Genomic DNA, 8,721 nt, shown 5'->3' on the forward strand with positions numbered 1-8,721 from the left:
GTGCAGCTTTGCTAGCTGCAACTGTCACGTCCCCCTATGAGCAGGTGAGGAGCACAGGTTCAGCTATTAGATGTTCGGTTACTCACCACACAGGTGTTTTATAAAGGTGATTATTATTATTATTAATATTATTATTAAATTATTAAATAATGATGATGATGATGATGATAATGATAAATATTAGTAATAATAAAATATTAATAATACATTTATACCCCACTCTTCCTCCAAGGAGGCCAGAGGGGTGTACTGCATAAGTAACTTCATGTATGTGTTCCCTTCACAACAACCCTATGAGGTAGGTTAGGATAAGAGAGAAATGAGTGGCCCAGAGTCACCCAGCAAGTCTCACGGCTGAATGGGGAGTTTGTACTCTGGTCTCCCCATTCCTAGTCCAGCACTCAAGCCTAATCCACTGTGCAGCTTTGCTAAAGCTGCATCTGTCACGTCCCCCTATCAGCAGGTGAGGAGCTCTCATTGCGTGAGGTTGCAGCAGAGGTCCTGCCGTTTGCACGCACAGGTAGGTCTTGAGTTCCAGTCCTGGAATCCATTCCCGATTGCACTGCCCCCAACATATTCCGTGGACACAGTTTCAGCTCCCCCAGGCCCGTACGGATTTCAACCAACCAGGCTTTTCTGATGCCTCTACATCTCTGACGCATGAGGCCGTCACTTTCCCCTCTCTCTGCCAGATTGAACTACCTACCCACCAACATATTTTGTGGACACAGGTTAAGCTATTAGGTGTGTGGTTACTCACTGCACAGGTGTTTAGTAACCTGGACAGGGAGAGGTAGACAACCTTTCGTGATGCGGGTGCATGCCCAAGCCTAATCTACTGTGCACCTTTGCTAGATACATCTGTCACGTCCACCTATCTGCAGGTGAGGAGCTCTCATTGCATGGGGTTGCAGCAGAGGCACTGCTGTTTGCACGCACAGGCAGGTCTTCAGTTCTAGTCCTGGAATCCAGTCCCGATTGCACTGCCCCCAACATATTCCTTGGGCACAGGTTCAGCTATTAAAGGTGTGGTTCCGCCAACCCCCCCACAGATTTCAACCAGCCGGGCTTTCCTGATGCCTCTGCATCTCCGACGCATGAGGCCGTCGGGTTTCCCTCACCCTGTCAGATTGCACCAACCAGGTGGGCTCTTCTGATGGGTCCACATCTCTGATGCATTAGGCTGTCCTGAGTTCCAGTCCTCAACTTGGTTCTAATCAGTTTCCAGGCACCATCCTTCCACTCCTGGGCTGGGACCCAGCAGATCCCACTACCCCTGTCCCTGTCAGATTGTGCCACCAAACCTGGCTCTTAAAAGCATCCTCATCTTGGATGCACAAGGCTGTTAGTTTTCCCTGTCACTGTCAGTTTGCCCCAACCGTGCCGGCTTTTCTGATGGGTACCATTTTCTGATGCACTAGGCTGTCAGTTTTCCCTGTCGCTGTCAGTTTACAGGTATTGCTCTTCATCCAGCATGGTTCCACAAAGAATATCCAAAATTCCCTTCACCATGCCAGTCTGCTGGATCAGCTCCTCCAGGTGCAGTTCAGTGAAATGCAGCTCTGCTGAGGTAGTTGGCTGTGTCCCTATCAAAGTAAGAAATGCAATGGAGAGGCACAATCACATCACAAACATAAACTGGTTTGCCAGTTGTTTTCTCTTCCCTGCAGCCCTTGGAACTGTAGTTCTATGAGGAGAAGCCAAGGGTTTGAAAGGGTGTGTGTTTGTGTGTGTGTGAAATGAAGGATTATTTTTGATAGACAACAGGCTTAACTTTGCCCCTTGTTCATTATGTAAGCGACAGATGTACTTATTAGTTGCTTGAAAGCTGAGAACAATGTTTGCGTTGTTCCTTCACCCAAACTTTATGTGAGTTCTTTGCCTTTTTTTTTTTAAAGCAAAGCATGGATATTCACTCATTTGAAAATTTAACATCTCATTTTTAAAGAAATAACCTATGTAATTGACTTTTTTAAATGGAAAAATTGCTCTGGGAAGTGGGAAAGGAGGGAAGTGCCCCATGATATAAAAGGGGTCAGCCAATTAGCACTCGATGGCTGGCTTATGATATACACTGGGAAGAAACAGGAAGAATAAGTTTCAACAGAGGCTGATCCTGGAGAGAAAATTGTATGCCTGTATAAAATGTGTACACTTTGACCATGGATTCTCCATTCATACTATTTACTTATGTGTGCATTTTACTAGGGTTCTAGCACCTCATCAGTTTACAATGTTCAGATTCTTTGGGGAAGCCAGGACAGTTACAAAGATATAAAACTGATAAAAAGTTTGTAGAGGTGTAAATACGAACAAATTTGATGGTTGTAGAGGATGCTGCAATGCATTGATGGCTGAAATACATCCACATAGCCTGGCGCCCAGAGATCTGTGTGGGGATTGACAGTATCTGAGAAGATGGGTAAGAGCTCACCATTTCTTCCCAAGGCGGCCTTGGTAGGTGGCACAGGAGTCTGAACAGCAGCGTCTGGAACAGAAAAGCAGGATGTCTTTCAATATATGTGGAACAAGCAAGTCTTGTCAGGAAAGGGCAGGCAGGGAAGGGACCAACACCCCAGAAGTGAGATTCCATATAGAAGCCTATGCATAGATACTCCTAAGAGAAGTCATGAAGGAGGAAAGTAGCAAGGTAGAAATAGTGGGGGCCATGCCTCTGTCACTGTGTTAACATCCCTAACCTTAAATGTGTGGGATTTTGTGCATGAAAGCATATTTCAGAATCCATTCACACAATTAATTCCCTTTAGGTTCATAACCCCATTTGTTCTTACAAGGTTACAGTGAAATAGAACTGCTGATTATAATCCCATTTCAGAGTCCCAGAAAATAGGAAATGAAACAATTGGAGGGTTGTCTGTTTGTGTGTTTTGTCTTGTCTTTAATTGTTAGGTTCTTACACTCTGCCATTCAGAGAAAAAGAAATGTATTTGCTGGTGAAAGAACCTAACGTTTAAATTCTGCACATCCGGACTGTTGATACGTGGCTGTTAGGATTTCCTCTCTGAGAGTGCTCTCAGGTGGCTTTCTTTATCCTTCAGCCAATGCTACAGGACTGGAAGCTCCGTTTGTTTACAAATGCAAAGCTGGGAAGGAATCAGCAGCAAGAAGCGAAGCCAGGGGCGTAACTATAATAGGGCAAGGGGAGACAGTTGTCTGGTGGCCCATTGCTTTGGGTGGGGGGCAGAGGCAAGTCACATGACTGACTCCCCCAGCTGCGCACCTGCCCAGGCTTCCTTCAGTTGTATCCATCCTCCGAAATTGATGTGAGTGTTAAGACCTGGAGCTACCAGGTCATGGTAGCTTGTCTTTCTCTGGTACCATTAAATGACTTCATCGTCCACAATTTACAAAACCTTTTAAAAAATAATTTAGGATGATGTTCTATTGTGGCACACACACACACACACACACACACACACACATATTTTACTATGCTTTTTTAAAAACCACTATTCAGCCTCATTTAAGATTTCTTTACTTCATGAGCTGAGCTTCAGTGCGGGGGGTGGGGGGCATTTTAAAATCTTGTCTCTGGGTCCACTCCAACCTTGCTACGCCCCTGAGCGAAGCGTACATGAAACTGGTTCCTAGGAATATGAATACAAAGAATATTTATATACCGCTTTAAACACCTATAAATAGATAGATGGATAGATAAAATGGCTCCCTGTCCCCAAAGGGCTCACTATCTAAAAAAGAACCATAAGGGCCAGTTGTTCTCCCTCTGCTAAATAAATAGAATCACCACTTTTAAAAGGCGCCTCTTTGCTCAGTTAGCAGGAGATTGTGCTCAGCAGAAGGAAAGTTGTGCTGCAGGTCCACGAAGCTTCAGGAACACCAGGCTGCTTCTCTGGCTTGTCACAGAAATCCCACTTTTGTTGAAACCCCACTCGAGTTACTGCTGCACATTCTAGCTTAGCCCGAATTATGTCTCGGGTTAAAAAATCCTCTATTTGCAGTGGCGTTTTTGAAAAACAAACAAACCAAGCTTTCTGGTATGCCCTGATGCTTCTCCCGTGATGTGCGGAGGGGCCATTGCCAATAATTTGGTTTTTTTCAAAACTCTCACATTTGTGGGTTTTAAAAAAAACAAAACCAACTTCAAGTAGCTCTGATTAGCGTTAGAAAGAGCCTGAGGCTCAGAAGGGGCTTTCGCTGGGGATCAGAAGAGGAGGTGTTAAGCCTTGCCTGCCTGTCTGCCCCCAAACCCAGCCTCCCTCCATTTTCAGTCCATAAACAAACTTCAGCAGCACAAATCCTGTCAAAAGTGTTCAAATTCAGGTTACAAAACTGTCCTTGCTTACTGTTTGGTTATCAGTAAACCTTTATTGTGTTGGAGAGGGGGAGATTCTGCTCTCTGTGTCACTTGTCTCAGAGCAGAATTCCATGGGCACGGATGCAAGGGAAAGCCAACCCTGCTCTGCACGCCTGTTTCTTGACATGTTAAAGGGAAACATTCACTCCCCTTTACCAGGCTTTACCTATGCAGATGTTGTTGGAGGATGCCTGGAAGCTTAACAATGGAGTCTACGGGTTCGATGTAACCTGAGCCCTTTGTGTCTGAGCTGATTCCACGAGGCTGCATTTTTCTTCATCACACAGAGAAAGCAATGATTCCTACTTTAAACTTCCATGGCCTCTTAAATGGTCTGGCGGGGGTGGGGGGCATGAGGTGATGAAGGCAGTCACAAAGGCAAGCTCATTATAAAGATCAGCAAAGATTTGGGTCAGATGCGGCCAGTTTGGGATAAGCGTTCTATTATTTTGACTAGTCAGTTTTGCGGAATGCATGGTGTTTAATTAATTAATTAATTAAGGGGTTAATTAATTAAGGGATTGATTAATTAATTAAGGGAGGCATCTTTCTCCTCCTCCTGGGATGTGATTGGTTGGAGAAAAAAACTGGAGCAAGCTGTGGGAATGCACACAGGAAAAAGAATGCAGAGAGGAACCAACCCTATGTGAACGGCCTATCTAATCACCCAAATTAAACAACTGTGGATCTGCTGTGAAGCAGATTTGCTTTTTGCATACCCTGCAGCATGAAGCCATGTCTAGATAACAACCAGGTGTTGTAGCCTTATCTCATATAGAAGGTGCTCAAGGAACTGAATAATTTTGGTTGCCCTCTCCTGCACCTTCTCAGGTATGGTGACCAGAACTGTACACAGTACTCCAAATGTGGCCACACCATTGATTTGTGTAAGGCCATTATGATATTTGTAGTTTTATTTTCAATCCTCATCCTAATCATTCCAAGCATGGAATTGGCCTTTTCCACAGCTGCTGCACTTTGAGTCGACACTTTCAACGAGCTGTCCACCACAACCCCAATATCTCTTTCCTGGTCAGTCACCGACAGTTCAGACCCCATCAGTTGGGGCTTTTGACCCCACTATGCATCACTTTACACTTGCTTACACTGAACCGTGTTTGCCATTTTGTTGCCCACTACCCCAGCTGTTTTGGATTTCATTACTTTGAATAGTTTAGTATCATCTTCAAATTAAGCCATCTGGCTGCTTACCCCAAATTCTAGATTACTTAAATTAAAAAGCATTGGTCCCAGTACATATCCCTGGGGGACCCCACTTCTTACTTCCCTCCATTGTGAAAACTGTCCTTCAACCAGTGACTTTAAACTGGGTAAAACCAGTACTTTAAACTCAGCCCAGAAACAAATTGTCAGCTGGCAAATAATCAGTGTCATATGATCTGACCTGCTGGCCTAGATAAAAATCCTGGTGGCCATGTTCTAGACCTGCTGAAGTTTCCAGACTGTCTTCAAGGGCAGCCTATTGTAAAACACAGAAGTCTAATCTGGATGTGATTGAAGCATGAATGACTGTGGTGAGGTTTGATTTCTCCAGGGCGCTTTCCAGATTACCCACTACAACCATGGTAAAATGTTTCGGCTTAGCAGGATTGTATTCACAATTATCCCCAGAATCAAAACATCCTATGCAATTAAATCCAAAACAAGCATCAGAAGTGTGAACGGCACCCTGCTGACAGTGTAGGGACTGCGGTGTCACAGCACAGAAAGTATGGAAGCACACTTAGCAGATATGTTGTGACCCTGTTGTAGGGTCTAATCTGGAAAGCACCCAGGAAAAGGAGCAACTGGCATTTAAGATAAAGTTTGTATAAATCACTCTTGTCCATTACGGTTATCTGGACATCCAGAATAAGGATGAATCTAGGAGTATGCCCAAGCTGTGACTCTGTTATAACAAGGGGAGTATAATTCCATCCAGACAGAGCAGGCCATCAGAAACCCCAATAAGCAGTGCTTCTACCTTGCCTGGATTAAACTACAGTATGTTGCCTTCATCCATTTCAAATCTGCCTCCAGTCACCAGTTTAGAATTACTGCCTCCCCCAGGTCAGATGACAGAAAGGAGAGGTAAAGCTGGATGTTATCAGCATACTGATGGGACCCAAATAGGCTTGCTGCCTGAAGAGCTCCAAAATAAGACACACATTATAAGACCTTGATAAAATGGCATAATAAAAAGGTGTTTCTCATGTGCAGGCAAAACCGGCCTAAGGAAGCCAAGCCCGGCCTTGCCTGCTCATAAGAACTTCCAGGATTGGTCCTGATCCCAGTGGTGCCTCAGCAGCAAGCCCGCCAAAGAGGCCCACCTCCTAAATGAGGTTAGGGGAGTGAGCACTCCCCTAGCCCTGTTTTTGCAATCATGTACAGCACCAGCTGCTTTTAGCCAGAGCTGCAACATGGACAGGTGGTGATCCATCATTGGGGAAACCCCATAATGCAGTGCATACTCGCAGAGTGCTTTATGGGAGTTCCAGGGGGCATCCTGACCCCCAACCCTCAGTGCTGCCAGAGGAGGCAGCTGCACATCTGGGCCCGTAATCTCTGCATCCAGACCCAGGGCAAGGATCATCCGCGGGGAGGTAAGCTTTTCAAGCCTTCCTCGCCACACACCCTTAAGCCCTTTCTCACTCATTGTGAGAAAGGGCTCTCACCCCTGCTAACTTGGCAAAGAGGCACCTTTTAACCAGGTGATTCTCTTTATTTAGCAGGGGGAGAGTAACTGGCCCTATCCACCCCCAGCACAGTACCACCAGTGACTGTTGCTGGTGTCTACCTTATGTTTATTTTAGATTGTGAGCCCTCTGGGGACAGGGATCCATCTTATTTATTTATTATTTCTCTGTGTAAACCGCTGCTTAACTTGAAAATAAACATTATATTTTAATCCTAAATAAGGAACAGTTCCTTGAAATTGGGAACAGGTGGCAAGCCTACACCCAAGCCCAAATCTCTAGATGATGTCATGGAGTGGCTTCATGTAGATATTAAAAAGCATTGGGTACAAGGTTGAACCCTATAGCATCATAGTCTGGGCAATAGCTATTTAGGCTGGATTAGTCAAGTGATGGTTTCTTGAGAAGGAGTTTAACCTCAGCTTGTTTAAGGGTCATCAAGATGTCACCCTCCCTCAACACAACTTGTATAACCTCATCATATACTGAGGCTGTTCACACAACCGTCTACATTATAATATAAACCCATTCTGACTCTCCCATGAGGGAGAATGGACCGATTCGCTAATTGTTTTGTCCTCTGAGTTTGGTTGGCCAAATGGTCCTAATGAGCTCTTAATTCAAGAGTTCCAAGGAAGTTGCCACAGTTGGGTCAGTAATCAGATTAACTGACATGGAAAACAATGTAGTGCTTGACTGGTAGGACTTCACACAATCCTGTCTCTTGGTCTCTGTTTTCTGTTCTCCACTGAAGGTCTTACATGCAAGAAGAGATTCAGGGAACTTATGCCCACCAACATCTTTGGGAATGGAGGGCTTGGCTAGCACCTGCCTTTCTTCAAGAATCAAGACACCAGACAGAGCAAGTTTGTAACAGATAGAACCTGTTATCACTATAGGTCACGAGCCTGCGTCTTTGGAAAAACACGCACTGAAAAGTGTAGTACTACTCTCTCCTACTTTTTGTAAGCCTTCTAAATGTAGTAATGCTAATGTTCACATTAGCCATTAGATTATTAGAGTATTCTCTTTCGAAAGTACTAGATTGGAGTCACATGATACATCTGGAAACCTTTATTCAGTTGCCACACAGACACAGTCAGTCAGAGGAGAACTAGAGGTTGAGGGTCACTTGGTAGCCTTATAACCAGAGGCTTATGGAACTCAGGATTTATATACTCAATGAAAACCTGCTCCAAGCCTTCCCAGGTCCCAAGACCATTTGACAAGTTACCACCCCAGGGCACCCAACCCCTCCTCCTGATCTCACCCCAACCCTGCAAAGTACATTAGGGATGTGCACAGAACCAGTTTGGCGGCCCTTTATGGTCTCCTCTATTGCTGGTTCGACCGACCAGGGGTTTCGCCGGTTCAACGGTGGTGGTGGGGATAACTTTAAGGATGGGGGAAGGTGCACGTACCCCCACCCCCATCCTGCCATGTTTCCCTCACTGGCGCTTGGCTTTTTAAAAGTCCATCGGAGTGGCAGCATACCTCCCTGCTGCCCAGTATGCCCCATTGACCAGAAGTAACCAGAAGTAGTTGGTTACTACTAACCAGTAGTAGCTGATAACCAGAAGTAGCTGTTGGCACACGTGTGCATGTTGGCACACGTGTGCATGTTGGCACACGTGTGCATGTCGGCACACGTGTGCATGTCGGCACACGTGTGCATGTCGGCACACGTGT

Source organism: Hemicordylus capensis, chromosome 6, assembly GCF_027244095.1.
Source record: "Hemicordylus capensis ecotype Gifberg chromosome 6, rHemCap1.1.pri, whole genome shotgun sequence".
NCBI lineage: Eukaryota > Metazoa > Chordata > Lepidosauria > Squamata > Cordylidae > Hemicordylus > Hemicordylus capensis.